An 18,688-nucleotide genomic window follows, 5' to 3' on the forward strand; every position below is an offset into this window, starting at 1 on the left:
TTTTCCAGCTTCACGATTCTGGCCACAGGGGGAGCTGTTGCTTCACCGTCCAGTAGTGGCTGTACTTCCTCATTCCTTTCCTCGTGTTTTGCTGGCAGTTTTATGGTGTTGTAAATTAGCCTCCCGTATAAAGCGTCCCTAAATTTCCCTAATTGACAGGTGCAACTGTCTTTCGGGGCTGCATAGGTCAACAGCAAGCCGGGGCTATTAATGGTCGGAGGCTTAACCCGACCCGGGCTTCGAACTCATGAACTCTCAGTCAGTAGTGATTTATAGTAGCTGGTTACTAGCCAGCTGCGCCACAGCCCGGCCCCATGAAACAGTTAGAGGAAACACTTATTATATATTCTCAGAGGAGAAGATAAGAATAGATAGGATAAGATAAGAACAGAAAAATTAACGTGAATGCCAGATGGTAAGAATCCATTTGCTTTTGGAATAGAAGATAATGTAGATGGAACTCCTTTATGTGTTAAAGAATATTTATAATAATTCCCCTCTCTTCACTACAATAAACTAATGTACAAAATTAATTTGCTAACAAAACTCTGTCATCAACATATATTTTTCTACTATCTCCCATCCTTTATTTCCTCTTCCTTCCCCCTTCCCTTTATGTCATAAAATTGTGAAAATGGAATTTGAAAAACTTGTAAAAAAGTGCTTCAAATTATAGAACATAATGTGCAAAGAACAAGGGGGAATTGATCTTCAGATTCTGAAAGGAGTAAGAATAACGACCTCATCATACAGGGCTAGATTTGGTAGCAAATGCCAATCTAGCCCCGGTCACCCATGGAGATGGCCGGCTTCAATCACATGACACCGTGCCAGTTCTGTGGATGAAAGATGGTGGAACCAGCATGGCGCCAACACCCTGGCAACCCCGGAGGCTTCCCGTGCTGCCATGCCTTCAATGGAGGAAGTCGCACGCACCAAGCTTCCCTCTGCGTGAAGAGCTGCTAGAGGAGCCCGGTGAAGTGGGGCATGTGGCGGCAGTTTCCTGAAGCCCAGTGGCTGCTAAAGGTATAATGAGGTGGTTAGACACACACTCCTTTACTACTTTAAAGGAGACATGTGAATAAAATGTGATTGGCCCATTACAAACTGTTTAGCCTTCAGCAAGTTAGTATTTTCCACGAACGCACAGAGCTAAACTTATGTAATATTAAAACAAATGGAAGAATAGGTTTTGAAATATTTTCTCACCAGATATCTGGAGTCATGGTGCCAGGATAAGATTCATGATGAGATGGCATTCTGAAGTTTTTCTTCCATTCTTTCAAAGCTGGCGGTTTAATACATCAAAAAAGTAAGTGAGTGAGTAACTGTGTAATTTAAATTGCAGTAAGATGTTACCATATTTTAATTTTATTTAAAAACAAGTTAATTTATAGGCCTGTATCTAATCATATAACTTGCACTAATAAAAATTGCATTGTTTGCGTTCATACATTTTGGTATCAACACAAGTATGAAGTCCTATTTTTTTTTCAGTTGTGCATATAACTATCAAAAGGGTCTTTGAAACAATTTGCCTAAATTTTTTTGCACAAATATTGACATAAAGATGTAATCCAGTGGAGCTATAAGTACAGGGGGTGGTTTTACAGGTAGAGTTCATCCTTATCATGTACAAAGTATCACAAGGCCATTGGACAAATCTAATAAATATGGACTTTGCGTAAACTATTGGAAAATAGCTGAACCCAGTCTCTGAGAACATATCCTTTTGTGAATCTCATGAACATGTGGAGACCATCTTTTGAAAACCACTAGTCAAGAAAAGCATGATCTTGTTAGAAGTCAACTCTTTGAACAAGTGATATTCATAAGCATTCATGTAATGGCACACAGGTAACTCAGCTGTTAAACTGAAGAACCATGTCTTTAAACTGCCAAAGATACAGACATGGCACTACAAAAATATATCTGTTGAACAGAGGATGGTTGTTTCTTTGCTGCTGAAGTTGCCCAAAAGATATATATTCCCTTGAAAAACCTTTTAGTTTAAAATACGCACTCAAAGATAAAAAAAAAACAAAAACAAAGTCTTCTTTGAAAAATAGCATACTTTGTTTACTCATAAAACATCTTGTATTAATTCAACATACAGGCACATTTCTATTAAAGTTCAGATATAGATAAGGTGTAGGTTTCTCTCTGTGTTGAGTACACAGGGTATCATTCTTAATCAATAGTCCATAGTCTTTAAGTATAGCTGTACCAACTGAAGTCTATAATCATACTGTATAAGTTAAAGTCCTAAAGCATACTTCTCTATTGAAGTCCAAATAGCAACCTGTTTTCATTGAAGACCAAAATCATATATACATTAAAAATAAATAGTGAAAGGTTTGGGAGGTTGCTATTGCCAACACAGACTTCTTTTTAAAATGGGTGGTACAGAAAGAAATGTTGTGGCAGAAACATTCCATATTAAATGGGGAATAAAAGCATCACATTGTCTTTTTAGTATGTGAAATAAAACCAATTTACATAGGCTCTTTCCTAAATGTTATTTACACAATGCATGTATGGCACTGATAATCAAGAAACCAACTAACAGTATTAAAACATGACAAGATCAAATTGAAGTGTACCTATGCATTTGGTGGTTATAAGATGGTGAATCAATTTTTCAAGCTTTAATTGTGTCATATTGAATATCTCACAGCCTTCTTACATTGGCACTTCTAACTGTTCATTCTACATAGTTAGCTTAATAGAAACATGTGATTATTTCACTACAGTACTTCCTTTAAAAAAAACTTAGTTTTCTCTAGCCACACTCATAATTTATCCGTTTTACTAAATGGAAAAATTATACCTTGGCCTTTCCCAGAAATCAGCTCTTGGTGTGCTGTATGCCAGAAGCCAGATTCAATACTAGCTCCTGGTGTAAGAGTCATGTGTAGTAACTTTGGGTGACTTCTATGTCAGCAAACAGTGAATCTGCTTTAGATTCTGGTTCTTATCTTCAAGGAGCCAGCTAAGGTGGTGAATCCTATCATCAATGTAGGAATCTCCCCGATCCTCCCCCTTGTTCTTTGGGCTGTCAGCATTATGCTGGGAGAAGGGCAAGACAGGCGATGGCTGAGAGCACTCTGGAGGACTCTCAGCTGCTGCGTGCCTTCCTCAGGCCATCCTCTCAGGATAAGGACAGGGCCACTCACACCTTTCTTATGGCAAGAGGAGCATGAGACATGCAGTAGGTGCTCCCAAGGGCTCTCAGCTGCTTCGTGCCTTCCTCCCTTATCCTTTCTGCATAAAAATGCAGTGGGCCACCATGCCCTTATGCCGAGAGGACAGTGAAAATGAGGAGGGCCTGAGGTAAGCACCCAGGGGGCTGCATCCGGCCCCAGGGCCTTCATTTGCCCATGCCTGAGCTACTGCAAACTGCTATAGTCAACTAGCTGACTCAAACATCCTACAGAACATGCATCACACTGGCTGTCAGTATATTTCCTGTTTGAATTTTGAGTGCTGGTATTTGAGCTTTAAATAGTTTGATAAATATATATGTCTGCTTAGGAATTCAGATCCACTGAAATGGACCCTGTCTCTGTCTCACAATTGGGAACAACACACAGTGAGGTTAGGAGAGAACCTTTGCCATTTCATCTAATTTACAAATGTTCTCCCCTTGGAGGCCTAAGGCCAGCATTTATTTAATACCCACACTAAGTAAAACGTTAGCTTTTAATAAAAGCATTTTAGATCTTATGATTTTATCCAAATCTGTATATTACCATGGCTTAAGACGGGTTTAATTTCATTTCTTCAATATATTTTTGAAACATTTATTTTATTTTTAAAAGTGTTGTTCTAGTTTTAAAAGTTTTAAACTGCTTTTATTGTAAGCTTCAGAGAGATTGAACAAGAGTAGTGTATGTGTGTGCGTGCATGTAAGTCCATCTGTCTGTCTATCTAAACAATGTACATTTTGAACAATGTGAGAAATCCCAAAGCCTTTTCTACCTGAAAAGGAAATAGGCGTGGGAATAATCTGTGTGGTAGGCTCCATGGCAGATTCTGCTAATCAGCTGTAAAATTCTCCAAACACATTTTCCTATTTCTGTTTTAAGAGCTCTTGTGCTTTCTAAAGTGCTCTTCTTAAGATTCAGTACTTCCAGCTATTTCATCAATCTAAAAGAGAACCAAGCAGTGCATAAATACTACTGTTATAACTTCAATGTACATTTAAATAAATGTTATGGGGTTTTTTTCTTATTGCAATGGTAATGCAGTGGGAAGTGAGTGAATGAAAATGTTCTAATAGAACATCATATGCGCCCCGTCAAATTTCTACTCTTAGATTCTCTGGAGAAAACAATTCCAATTAAACAAGTATGAAACCAATATTTGTTTATATTGTGGATTCAACCTGCATTTATAACACATCTATCTACTAATTAACTTAATGATGGTTTCATATTTTAAGTATTACTGAAACTACGCTATGTAATTGACCTACGTGCTAAAATATGAATATGAGAAATGGAAATATCCCCTTGTTGCTGTATCGATGTCTCAAATAAAGCAGACCCATTAAAGTGAACAGGAGCTGTTAGTTAAAACTAATATAAGTCCCATTGAGAGAGCCTGTGTAGTGTAATGGATTGAAAGATTTTGAGTGGATTGAAATCCCAACTCAGCCATAGAAGCCCACTGGGTGACCTTGGTCGAGTCATATTCTCTTAGCTTCTTGAGAATCACCGAAAGTTGGAAATGATTTGAAGACACAAAACAACAAGCCCCACTGATTTCACTCTGTGTACCGTAATGGCAACTGAAATTTGACTTAGGCCTATACCAGGAGAGAAGAAAATTAATATCTGTACCATGGGTGGCTTTTATCCTAATTTCAAACAACCATGAAGATACTACCTATGAATAGTATTGCAATATCCACCCTGTTAACCTTCTGTTTACAGTCTCCCCTCCAACAATTTTAGCCTATTTTTAGATACTTTTAATGAGATTTTAAGGATTCAATATGTTTGTAATTATGTGGGTTATGTTTTGTCTTGTTTTATTTAAATTGTTTTATAATTTATTGAGTTTTTATTTGTTTATATATTAGCGTCGGCATTGAATGTTTGCCATTGTGTAATTTGTTGCAAGCCATCCTGAGTCCCTTCAGGGAGATAGGGCGGGCTATAAATAAGGTTTCATTCATTTCATTGTAATCCTAAACAATGTCTATGCAGAAGGATGTCTGGACAAACGTTTAGTGAATTAACATACTTGAATAAATGTTCAAGTACTTCTGAATAAATGTTGCATTAGATGCAACTTATTCTCTAGAACACACATTTACACTGGGAGATTATGTTACTACAGTGATAGATAATAAGATGGAAGGGGTGATACATACAGTAGGACTGTGTGTTGAAATTTCATAATCACAATTACTTTATGCACCACTTCCCAACATTAGCTCCATTTCTATAGCTTTCTCAATTAAGACTCAAGGAAGATGTCAAATCAGGGAAGTCTTCAAATACCCTTGACTGCCTTTCGAAATATAATTGGGTTGGTATGTTATGAGAGGAACATATTGTGCTGCACTGATGAATGCTTGCCTTCCCAGCAGTCTATAATCTCACTCTGATCTGGCCCATTTAGCTAAATTGTGTTCTTCTGTTCAAACGAAAGGTGTTTGTTTGACGCAACAACGGACTTTCCAGCCAGATGTAGCACTCATCTGTTCTTTGTGATTTCCCTTCGTATTCATTTCACAATATGTATAAATGACCGTGTTTATTCCTATACGTATAATGGAATAGCTACTCTTAAGAACATTTATCAAGTGCTTACATAGTGAGCAAATTATACTAATGTTGCAATTATTGCTTATCTTTGGGATTGTAGATATTTACTACTTAGAGTGCTTCTAGCGAGGTACCCTATTTTTCAAGATTAAACTATTTCAAAAGCATGATACAATTCTCATTAATAAATAAAATAACAGAGTCCATTAGCTCTGCTGAGGCAATATATTTTTGCAATTAGTTGGGACAGATATTAACGCAGAGATTCCAAACAGTGGTTTATACAGTACTGAGTTAATTAGCAGTCTCTTTCCACAAAGATTTACTCTTTAATATCTACTCTCAAAGTCTCTGGTAAATGTAGCAGAATGTTTGCACCTCAGCCAACTTCAATTTATTCTTTCCTATTGAATCAGGTGGTGTTGGTAGGAGAGATGAGAAATTGTCTGTCATTTGTCCTTCACTTCAGATGTAAAGTACAGACAGTTCCTAAGTTACAAACAAGATTGGTTTTGTAGGTTTGTTCTTAGTTTAATTTGTACGTAGGTTGGAACAAGTACATTTTTAAATGTAACTCCAACCAAAAATGTGTATCTCTTAGCTTTGGGTAGCATAGTGAAGGGTTAACACTGGGTCCCTGTTTAGAAGACTTCACCTCACTTTCTGTCCATGTAAGAATTAGAGTTTGAAACATTTCGCTTGTTGTGGAAACAAGGATTGGGAATAAAGCTTCAGTGGAGACACCTTTCCCCCATGATAACTTTTTCAGGAGTGAATATCTCCTCCGAGAGGTCAGTTCTCTTTGTCTCAGCCCTGTTCTTAAATCTGAGTTATTTGTAAGTCAGATGTTTGAAACTAGGGGAATGCCTGTAATTACAAATACAGTAGAGTCTCACTTATCCAACACTCGCTTATCAAACGTTCTGGATTATCCAACGCATTTTTGTAGTCAATGTTTTCAATACATCGTGATATTTTGGTGCTAAATTCATAAATACAGTAATTACTACATAGCATTACTACGTATTGAACTACTTTTTCTGTCAAATTTGTTGTATAACATGATGTTTTGGTGCTTAATTTGTAAAATCAATCTAATTTGATGTTTACTAGGCTTCTCCTTAATCTCTCCTTATTATCCAACATATTCGCTTATCCAACGTTCTGCTGGCCCGTTTACGTTGGATAAGCGAGACTCTACTGTAATATATTTTATTTGTTGTATGAAGCATTGATAAAGTGTAAACATGATTGTTTAATTGATATTTAATTTCTGCAGTATCCATTGTCTTAACTGTAATTTGTTGAAATCATACAGATTCTCCAGAATTCCAAATCTGAAATTGTCCTCATGGGAGGCTGAGACACCTGCATTGCCTGATGATTCAATATATACAGACTTTATTTCATGCATAAAATTATGAAAGGGTTGGGTATGAAATTACCTTTAGGCCAATGGTTCTCAACCTGGGGTCCCCAGATGTTTTGGGCCTTCAACTCCCAGAAATCCTAACAGCTGGTAAACTGGCTGGGATTTCTGGTAGTTGTAGGCCAAAAACATCTGGGGATCCCCAGGTTGAGAACCACTGATTTAGGCTACGTGTATAAGGTATATATGAAACATGCATGAATTTCATGTTTAGACTTGGCTTCCATCTCCAAGATATTTCATAATGTATGTGTGTGTATATGCAAATACAGATTTTCCAAAATCCAAAGAAATCCAAAACACTTCTGGTCCCAAACATTTCAAATAAGGTATATTCAACCTGTACTGTGAATCATTTTGTATCCTTTACTGGGGAAAAAGGCAGGATATAAAAAGAGGTAAATTAAATCAAGGAAACAACATGTACACTAAGATTCACTAAGATTGCTTGTGGGCAACCTTGTGTGCAGTTCATATTGAAATAATTACTCATCAAATGTGTTAACTCCTTATGTTTTTAACACCAATTGGTACTCCATTTGCAATACAACGGTAACATCTGGCAGTTGCCATTACACAGTAAAGTACCCTCCTTTCCCTGCTTCCTTGTGAATAGAGAGGTCTGGAGTTGAGCACCACCCGGCTCCAAAAATGCTCATTTCTAGGCTCTTGGAAAAATGGAGTCCCATGGGCAAGCCCGGAAGCATCATGTGATGACCTCCATGGGACTCTGTTTTTTCAGTGTCTAGAAATGGAGGGAAGCTTGCATGTGTTGTGGTATTATGACAGCACAATACAATTTGTTAAAAAAACATAGGAAAGCAAAACTGTCATTTCAGGTACATCCTTACTTCTAATTTTTTATGTGATCATTTATAACTTTGGATAAGTAATTATTTATTTCAATCAGACTCCTTCTGTTTCAGCAGTTCTAAGTCTTTGTTCCTCCATATGTTTTGGGCTTCAACGCCCAGAAGCCAAAAATGACAAAGCTAGTGGGCAGGGGTTCTGGAAGGCAAGGGGCATAACATCTGGAATAATAATAATAATAATAATAATAATAATAATAATAATAATAATAATTTTATTCTTATACCCCGCCCCATCTCCCCGAAGGGACTCGGGGCGGCTTACATGGGGCCAATGAGTATCAAAGTTTAGGAACCTACTGTCCCAGGTAATCATTTAACTCAGTAATAGCTGCTTTTAGTAGGAGACTGGTTGTAACTAGAACATAATTTTCTGCTGTGCAAGTTAATTTTTGTATCATAAAAATGTGCTACTATGTTAACACATTGGAACTAAATAAATTATAAGTGCACTTTAATGTTCTTCACATGGTATTTTCCATTGATTTTATTTTTTTCTTAAGATGTATCTGTAATATAATTTTGAAAAATATACTTCAGAACTATTTAAATTGTATACAACTTGAATCCAAATAATTTGAAGGATTCCCAAACAAGCTTGAGATCTTTTGTGGCAGTACTAACCCATTTAATGACACAAGACTTTTTTAGTGACCATTCCAACATTATGAATCTCCATGAAGAGAAAGGTTTCACTAGCTCCTTCCTCTCTCCTCTTTCCTTTGGCAAACAAAGGTCTTTTTATTTAGGTAGATTTTGGCAATTGGCTTCCTATTGGCTGGGTTCTGTGCTTTTTAAATGGAGTGCCTTTAAATTGTTTAATAGTTAATATGTACAATTACAGTGTATTAAATTGCATTTAAATATAACTTTTTTGTGTTTTGTTACACACATTTTTGTTATTGTGATCCATCCGATTTTAGGAAGAGGCTAAATATAATTTAAATAGATAACCAACCCCCTTTATTAAAGTTATTAATAACAATTTGAAAATGAGGCTATCTTGGATGTCCTCTAACTGTGAATGGATGGAAGATGGCAATTCTAGAGAAAAGAGTTAGTGTAAAAGCACATTAAGCTTCGAGGAAACAAATGTGCTCAGCTCCTAAACAAGTGATTGTAATTCAAAGCTTTACAATATGTAGTGTATAGAGAAATTAAAAATAAATGTGTGCTGATTGTTGAATGCAACCAATTGCACTATGTAATTTGTGGAATAAAATATTGCACAGACACGTGAAACACTGTTGGCTGAAGCCATTGCTTAACATCTGTACAGACTGTAACAGACTTCAAAGCCTTATATTAACTATTTGATTCATTACTCAAATTATTCCTTTATTAGTGAATTTTACTTGTGAATTTTTACTATCTCTCTACATTTCCCAGTTAACATTACAGTTTAAAGTATACTTTAATAAATTGGCTCATTAGGATTTGTTAGAACCCAATAGGATGGGTGCTATTCTCCCTGTCAAATGTGGTATAACAGGAAGGCCTGCTTCCTCAAGACAAGATGACAAAAACCAAATGCATGATATGGCTCTGTTGTTTAGTAGGCCACATTTTGGAACCAATCTTAGAGCGGAAAGAGAAAAAATAATCAAATAATGGGATATATGTGTCAGGGGAAAGCAAATCTTGGTATGGTGCATGGGGGCCTGGGTCATCAAGCAGCCATGACACCTTCAGAATATTGTTCTTCTTAAGTATGAAAGTCAAATTCTTACTCACCCACTCCATTAATGCATGAAAGGAAAGTGTTTTGAACCTTCAGGAAATGGGGAGTGCATTGTTACTCCCCTCTCTTGAATATATTCTTGAGTATTTTTATTGTTAGTTAAACATCACAAATAAATCAATATTACAAAATCCAGCTTGTGCAAATTTTTCTTAAAATGTTTATTCAAAAACTAATAAAATATTAGACATTTTTGTGACTTTTGGCCTACACTGTACAATTATGGGCCCCAAATCCACACCCGCTTTGGCTTGGATTTGAGTTCCCATGCAAGCTTTCCCAGGGAGGGTGGTTACATGCCATCCCAATAAAATCGGGATGGCATGTAGATATACTGAAGACCCCCCCCCCCCCAAAAAAAATGTATCTGTCAAAAGTAAAGAAAACATACTGAACATACATATTTTTCTCCTTGAGCCAGGAGAGCTTGAGGAAATGACGCACCGGGAGACAGCCCCTCCCATCTCCTGGCACATCATTTTCTCGTGCTAAGAGGGAGCAAGAAGGAACATAATGGCAGCCAGGTAAGTTTTCTTTGCTTTTAATGGGTCAATTTGGGGTTTGGGGGGAGGGGTGGGTGACCTCCTTACAAACTGTGTGGATTGGGCCCCAGGATGACTATGTAGATTGTGCCCAATACACACAGGGCTCACACCTGATAAGACCTGGATCTTGCCATAAGATCAGGATCTTACCAGGTGTTTAATTAATTTGGAACAAACTAGGGAAACCCTGGTTTGTTTCGAATTAATTCAGTTTTACCAGAAGCATTGTTTGGATACCTCCAGTAAAACTGAGACAGAAACCAGTTTTGGGGCCTGTCTGGATGGGCCCTAAATTGAGATGGATATAAAAGGAATAAAAAGCATGTGCTCTGCTATGGATCTTAGCAGATAAACATCTTGATTTGGAAGACAAGAAGTTATTCTGTTATGCTCAAAAATTAAGCTTGCGTTCTCTCAAAGCTTTCTGATTAAGAACTCTGCATTTTGAATCACTGCCAGATTCATGTCGCTATCTACCTGCTGTTCACCGGTGGTAGCTCAGTGTCCTTTAACTGAAATACATCATTACTTTCTAACCTTTAGAAAGGCATTTGTAGAATGAGGGAAGTGTATATTTTTATGGGGATGGAAAGAAAAGAGAGGTGCAGATGGATGATAACAAACACATTGCAAAATGAGTTTCCGTATTTTAGCCATTTGAAACCAAAACAATTGCTATACATATAATTATCATACATGCAATTATCATTCATAGGCAACAAAGAAAATATGGGCTTTGTCGTCCACATAGGAAAAATAACTTGGTTGGAGGAAGGCATCTTTAAAAAGACAAAAATAACATTGAAGATACCCGTAGGATCCAAACAAATCCCTATGTTAATAGTGACAATTCCATGCAATTCTCTGTAAATTGCCAACAGTTCCAACACTGAGTTGAGTAATGATAACTCAACAAATTAAACAGTTTTAGCTATTAGTGGCAATTAATAGGCTTGTGCACAGAATTGGGCCAATCCGGCTTGTTTAGCTGGCCATAACAACAAGTAGGCTTGAGCAAATTTTTCGTTAGTTCGTTAAATTCGTTTAAAATTCATTTCATAATTACTTTTGAATTGATATTGAACCATCTGCTCACTGCCTTACAAATATTATGAATTTGAATAATAAAAGTACCTTTTTTCGTTTGTTTCTGATGTCTTCGGATGTAGCTGTAGCCCCTCTGAGAGGAGAAGCCATGTTGGCATGCCTCTCAGCCAATCAGAGCGGAAGAGGGAGGGAGGGAGAGGCATGGCCATCGATCTGCTAGCATTTTAAAAATGCCATTGAGACACCCCCCCCCCCCCCCGCGGGGACCACACCGGCTCAGTAGAAGCCTTCCGCGAAGCAGGGAGGGAGCGAAGAGAAGAGAGAAGAGACATGCCTGCCTGCGCTTGGCCTTCTCCTCGCCCTGCCTCGCCCTGCCTTGGAGCCGCCGTTTGGTTTTGCTTCTTCAGCCAGGCTTAAAGGGGAATACCAAAACCAGGCTTGCCTTCCTAAACTGAATCCTTAGAGCCAGAGGATATCCCTTTAAGAGATATCTCCACTGAGGAGATCTCCCGGAAAGGATTCTGGCACCAGCTCAATTGCAACAGATTCAGTGCCATGTCATGTGAGCTGTAGTTTTACAAAGTCCCTAGCCTTCCCTGCAGAAGAGAGCCAGTACCATGCCAAACTACAACTCCCAGTTTTCTGTCAAATTGTTTTGGATTTCAACTCCTACAATTCCTAACTCCAGACATGCCAACAGTATTAAGTGATAAAATCTTGGGCATTTTTTCCTTTAATGCTAAAAGTTCATAGGTTGTTCAGCAACAGCCTACTGGCTGGGTTGCTATGAGTTTTCCGGGCTCTATGGCCATGTGCCAGAAGCATTCTCTCCTGACGTTTCACCCACATCTGTGGCAGACATACTCAGAGGTTTTGACGTCTGTGCGAAGCTAGGCAAGTGGGGTTTATATCTGTGGAAGGTCCAGGGTGGGAGAAAGAACTCTTGTCTGTGGGAGGCAAGTGTGAATGTTGCAATTGGTCACCTTGATTAGCATTGAATAGCCTTGCAGCTTCAAAGCCTGGCTGCTTCCTACCTGGGGGAATCCTTTGTTGGGAGGTATTAGCTGGCCCTGTCTGGAATTCCCATTTTCTGGGTGTTGTTCTTTTACTGTCCTGATTTTAGCTTTTCTGTAGCTAAAAATGCATATAAAATTGATTCTATAGGGAGGATAAATGATTGGATTTCAACTCCTACAGCTTAGCTTTCTCTGCCAATAATGGTACCATACCAAACTAAAGCTCCCAAGATTCTGTAGCAGTGAGCCATCTTGGATATTGTAAGGGATTTATTATTATTATTATTATTATTATTATTATTATTATTATTATTATTAGACCTTGCTCCCAGGAAGGTGCCTTCGCTGTGGCTCCCAACTTATCTATCTACCTTTCCACATATTCTCCACATTGTGTGTATGTGTATGTATATTATATATACATGAGCCCCGATGGCGAAGTGTGTTAAAGCACTGAGCTGCTGAACTTGTAGACCGAAAGGTCCCAGGTTCAAATCCCGGGAGCAGAGTGAGTGCCCGCTGTTAGCTCCAGCTTCTGCCAACCTAGCAGCTTGAAAACATGCCAATGTGAGTAGATCAATAGGTACCGCTCTGGCGGGAAGGTAATGGCACTCCATGTAGTCATGCCGGCCACATGACCTTGGAGGTGTCTATGGACAACACTGGCTCTTGGGCTTAGAAATGGAGATGAGCACCAACCCCCAGAGTCAGACATGACTGAACTTAACGTCAAGGGATACCTTTATCTTTACCTATATACACACACACACACACACATATGCAGGGACTATATATATATATATATATATATACACACACACACACACACACACAGTATATATCACACACACACACCAATTTAACAAAGTTTCAGCCACAAAAACAAAGTTTCTGAAGTAGAACAATGACTTTCACAGTAAAGACAACCCAATTTAACAGGAAATAAGACTTTCAAACCAGGAACAGATTTCTGCAATTATTAAAAAATGGTTTATTATAAAAGCTATGAAAATTCGCCAAAAATCAGAGGATAAGGGAAACGTTCCAAATTTTGGTGAGCTATCAGTGTTAAATATGTTCTACCACTGTACCAAGTTTGAAGAAGATCACTCAAAAAATGAGGGCGGGAGAGTCCTGTAAAATCTCCCCTCGTGCTGTTTTTTTGGGCCACTGCGCATGCGCGTCCGCCATTAACGAATTACTTTTGAAACTAACGAATTTTCATTAATTTCGAATTTTTTGGGGGGCAAAATTCGGAAATGACATCAGAAACGAAACGCTGGCGCCCCCTACTTTTGAAACGAGTTTAGAATCAATTTTTTCATGGATCGCTCAAGCCTAACAACAAGGGCTCAGCTGCCATTTTTTCCTGAAATGGCCCACATGGTTCTGGGCATGGCTTCTTCCCTTCTATTCGTGAGTACACAGGGCATGCTTCTTTAACCCTGTTGCTGAAACCCAGACTCCCTTGAAGGCAAGAAAGAAAAAGGTCACAGGAAGGGAAAAGGGAGGCCTATAAGTTCCCTATTGCTGCCAATTGGCCAGATCTTCCTGAACCTTTTGGCTGCCTAGCCAAAAACAAATGTTTCCACTACCCGATATTTGGGAGGTTCCCAAAAACAGATCTGGGTGCCCAACAAAATTTGGATACCAAAAATTTATCACTGTCCAGTCAAATTGCACAAGCCTAGCAATTAATACAGTTCCAAAACAATGCCATTTAACATGATTGACCTAATATGCCAAATTCTGGTCTCCATGCAGAATATTTCACATTTGTAACTAAGTGCTTTCCACTGAAGAGACTGAGATTTTAAAAGTCTAAATTTTATAAGAAGAAAGTTCTGAGAATGGGTTTAAGAGATCGGAGAAGGAAGAGAAAAGGAGTGAAGGAATTGGGAAGAGATAGGATTGCCAGGCAGTAGGAGAAAAGTGTGTGGAAGGTGGAAAAGATCAGAATGACCTGGAAGAGATGGGAGGGGGAAGCACGGGAAGAGGGAAAGTATAGGATAATTGTTCTGGAAAAACAGGATTGCTTTGGAATGGAGAGGTGTTGAATTGAAGGATACAGCTGGGAGGGTAAACTTTGATTTGCGTATGTGTGCATGTTTGCTTCAATCTCTCTGATCAGCTATAAAACCCATGGTGTAGAATTGTCAAACATGGTACTTTCTTGCACCCAGTAGTATTTTCTGCAGATTAAATTATTTTAATCTCCCTGTTTCTGGTATCTGATTAGAAATAGATAGATACTAGAGACATTTGGGCACAGAGCCTCAATAGTACTATTCTTATTCATTTTCTATTTTAAACATACTCTACTTGCATTTAGTTTGGGAGCTTAGAGAGCTATCAGTAAAATCTTCACAACTTTATTTAAATGCTTATGATAATTTGACATGAACGTATGGGAGCTACAAATAAATAAGATATATCATTGAGTTAATGCAGTGTGCATAAAATATAAGCCAGAGGGATAAACATATTAATGTTACTTTATTTTTATTGCTGATGATGAAATATATGAGCAGAAGAGTAAATATATGTACTAAAATGTGCACATATAATTTTAGCTACAGCTTGTTTTCTACCTGGTTTCGAGCACTTAAGATGTCTAAAATAAATTCAGATCACAAAATAAATTGGACATAATTCAGATCAGTTTATATATAGCTTATATGATAGCACTGAAAACGGGAACAAAACAGTATATGTAGACCTTTCTTTTGATAATTTTGACAAATCTTTTAGAAAACCCAATCATAATTGTTATTTATGCAGCCTTTAAAATCCTCCCCTTTTAAAAATCCTCCCCATACATAAGTAATGATAGAATGAAAACCACATACAAATAAGGCTATCTTGGACAAGAAAGGAGAGAGCAGGTAGTGGACTGAAACAGGTGACATGTATAGCCTTTGATACAACAGAACAAAAACATTCATTTACATGCATACTGCAAAATTTCATTTATGACAGAATAACAAATTGGTCAGGCAAGCAGCAAAGGCTCTGATGAGAGAAGGGAAGCCAAACCCCTTCACCCCTTCCTCTGCCTTTTGCCATCCAGCCCACCGAAATAAAGAGCCGACACCACGTGCTTGGGTTTAAAACTGGGCAACTTTATTGAATGCTACCTAATAAAGTCTTTATACTTGCAGCTTGAAGCTAACTCTAAAGTGGCTCCTGAAATTTTGGTGAGGCATAAAGCCCAGGGGATGGTCCTTCCCGACCTAATACTTAACTGAATTTGGGCGAAACACCAAGTCCCTAGCTTAACTAAACCTGGATGACTTAAAGGGGAATGTAGTGGAGAATTCTGGCCCAAGGATAATTGAGGTCATAGTCCCCCATTCCTAGGCCATAATCATTCCTACTCACCGGGGTTGTTTGAAGTCTAGGTGAGGGTTTCCGCTTCTGGCCTACACACAAAATGAGGTGTCTTGGGGTGTACACCGAAGATGTAATTCTCTTACCGATGACGTCTTCATTGCAACTGACAGGGGCAGGCTGCTTCCTGGAACCCTGCCCCCCAGCGAGTCTCCCTTCCAGAGGGAGGTGACTCTGCGGGGGGGGGGGGAGTTGAGTGCCAGCATGAGGATAGTGAAGGAATGAAGGGGCTTGGTTTCCCCTCATTGTCAGTCCTTTCACTGCCTGCCTCCTTATCAAACTTGGCATAGTTCTCAATCTTTGGGAAGGGCATGAGTCTGGTGAAGGGGCTTGTTAACCCTTTCACTGCTTGCCCGACTCAAGCAGGCAGCCGAAACCCTGTGAAGTGAGCAAAAGCCAAGTCCCTAAACCCTCTGCCAACCTCATGTGGATTCCTAACAGCTGTCAATATGACAACGCTGGCGAAGGGTCTTGCGTTCTTCTTCTTCTTCTTCTTCTTCTTCTTCTTCTTATTATTTTATTTTTATACCCTGCCCCATCTCCCCGAGGGGACTCGGGGCGGCTTACATGGGGCCAAACCCAGGCAACAAGCAGTATAAAACTCAGCAATAAAAACAAATCTTAAATAAAATCACATATACCAATAAACAATAAGCACACTTTGATAAAAACTTGGGTTGGCTCCTAAAAAGGGTAGTGGGCCAAAAAAGTGCAAATAGTTTTATACAGTACAGATTAGGAAAGAGGTAGGTGTCAGGGTATTGTGTGTTGTGAAATGTTAAAATCAATCTGGATCATTAGGAATGCCTTATGTGTTTTGATTTTCGGCAAGGCATTTTCAGCAATTATGGAGTTAATGAGTGTCTGCTATGATTGATGTATCACAGGACCAATGGGGTCAAGTGTGTTTTGACCGGGACTTACTATCTTGTTCCTGTGGAATGCGGAGGAGTTTCCTGTGTAGAGCGGAGAACAGCGATGAGCAGTGTGTGTGTGCATGAGTGCTTTCGGCAAGCACTCATGGAGGAAAGGACTGAATTTGCTCTGTCTGTAAATAGATCAGGTAAATAAAGTAAATCAACAGTTGGACTTCGTCTGCTGGAGTGAGTTTGTCCAGTGCTGTTTTCCACACGGGGAAACAGTCTGGAGAGAAGGAGGTGAACCGGGATGTTGAATTTTTGGATTTCACTCTGCTACCCATCATCCCCGCTGATACTGGGTTATGGGCCCAGGCCTCCACGCTTCCGCTGCGCAGTGGATGGAGATGCTGATGGCTGGTGAGCTTCCAGCAACTGTGCAGCCGTGAGAGGGATTCCAGAGACGGAGGGGACCCGAAAGAGAGCTCCAGTGAAGCTGCAGGAGAAGATTGTGACCGCCTGAGTCTGCACTTGAGTAAGTGGCAGTACGGCTTAATCTCGGGGACCGAGGGTCACGGAGGCAGCTGATTCACCGGGAGCTTGGGGTGTTGAATCTTGATGGCTGAGATGGCTGGAAAAAGCTTCATTTCCAGCATGGAAAAGCTATCTGACGATAACTATGCTTCGTGGTCAATAATGATGCGGTCTTTACTTGAAGCAGAGGATTTGCATAATACCTTCGATGGAACAGATCAAAAGGCTCAGCACAGGAGGAAAGCCAAAGCATATTTGATACTGTGCCTTCAACCAAACCAATTTGTCCATGTGAGAAACAAGGACACTCCTGAGGAGATATGGCAAGCTTTGAGAGATGTCCATCAGAGAGAGACTTGCACGTCTCAGATGATTTGGACCAAGAGGCTGTATTCAGCAAAGCTTGTTCAGGGCCAGGATGTCAGAATGCATTTGGACAATCTAAAGCAATTATTGATTGGAGCTGAGGAAAGAGGCCTACAATATTCTGAAGCACAGAAGTGTTATCTGGTGCTGTGCAGCTTGTCTGAGGATTGGGACTTTCTGGTACATTCTTTCCAGAATGTGAGAGTCCAGGATTTAACTTTGGATTCAGTGTGTGGGAGAATCCAAGAAGAAGTGGACCGGAGGGCATTTGAACAAGCCCAGAAGCAGACGATGGCGCAAGTGGTCGACTTTAGTCCTGATGGTGTTCCTGGGAATCGTGAGGAGGTTGCAGTACATCAGGTCAAAACACGCCGTTGTTTTGTCTGCAACAGGCTGGGGCATTTTGCCAGGAGTTGCCCAAACAACAAGGCTAGAAGTTCTCGTGGGAACAGCGGGGCAAGGAATTTGTCAACAACAACTAAGCCCCAAGTGTTTATGGCTGCGGTGAATGGAAGGATCACCGAAAAGAACAAGTGGTATTTGGACTCAGGTTGTACACACCATGTTGTTACAAATCTAAAACTTTTGAAAAACAGAAGGGATGTGTCTGGAACAGCAGTGACTTTGGCTGATGGAACTGAGAGGAAGTTCAACAACTGTGTTCATCCCTTGCTTGAATGTGGATTGGGAAAATGTACTTTACATCCCAGAATTAAGTTCTAATTTGTTAAGTGTGGCTACTTTAACAGAGAACGGATATAGAGTAATTTTTAGGGGAATCTATTGCTATATTCAGAGAGATGGACAGAGAGTAGTGGCAAAAGGTGTAAAAAGAAACAAAATGTATATGATGTTTGACAAAAATAACTTTCCAGATGGGGCACAAGTCTATTGTGTGAAACAGAAGATTATGCATGACAGGTGTATCCATCATCTTCACAGAGCGATGGGTCATGCACGTGTAGAGGTGCTCAGAAAAACTTTAGAAATATGCACAGATTTTGAGTGTGAAAAATGTGAAAATTTATTAGACTGTGCAGTTTGTTCAGAGATGGGAATTGAATCAAAAGAGCATCCTTAAAGATCTGGAATTAAGACCCAGGAAATGTTTGAAATG

At 39.2% G+C, this 18,688-nt stretch overlaps 1 protein-coding gene across 9 annotated transcripts in view; it reads right to left on the reverse strand.

Moving 5' to 3' along the window:
* Nucleotides 1–18,688, reverse strand: part of pcdh15 (protocadherin related 15) — a 1,032,943-nt gene that overhangs the window by 730,827 nt on the left and 283,428 nt on the right. For 8 of the 9 annotated variants that reach the window (XR_010005016.1, XM_062977492.1, XM_062977490.1 and 5 more), the window contains one exon: nucleotides 1,210–1,288. The exons of the other annotated variant lie outside the window; for it this stretch is intronic. The gene's annotated coding sequence lies outside the window, so the exon portion shown is untranslated. The remainder of the gene's footprint in view (nucleotides 1–1,209; nucleotides 1,289–18,688) is intronic. 9 annotated transcript variants of the gene reach the window in all.

The sequence above is a fragment of the Anolis carolinensis genome, chromosome 3 (assembly GCF_035594765.1).
Source record: "Anolis carolinensis isolate JA03-04 chromosome 3, rAnoCar3.1.pri, whole genome shotgun sequence".
NCBI classification, from domain to species: Eukaryota; Metazoa; Chordata; class Lepidosauria; order Squamata; family Dactyloidae; genus Anolis; species Anolis carolinensis.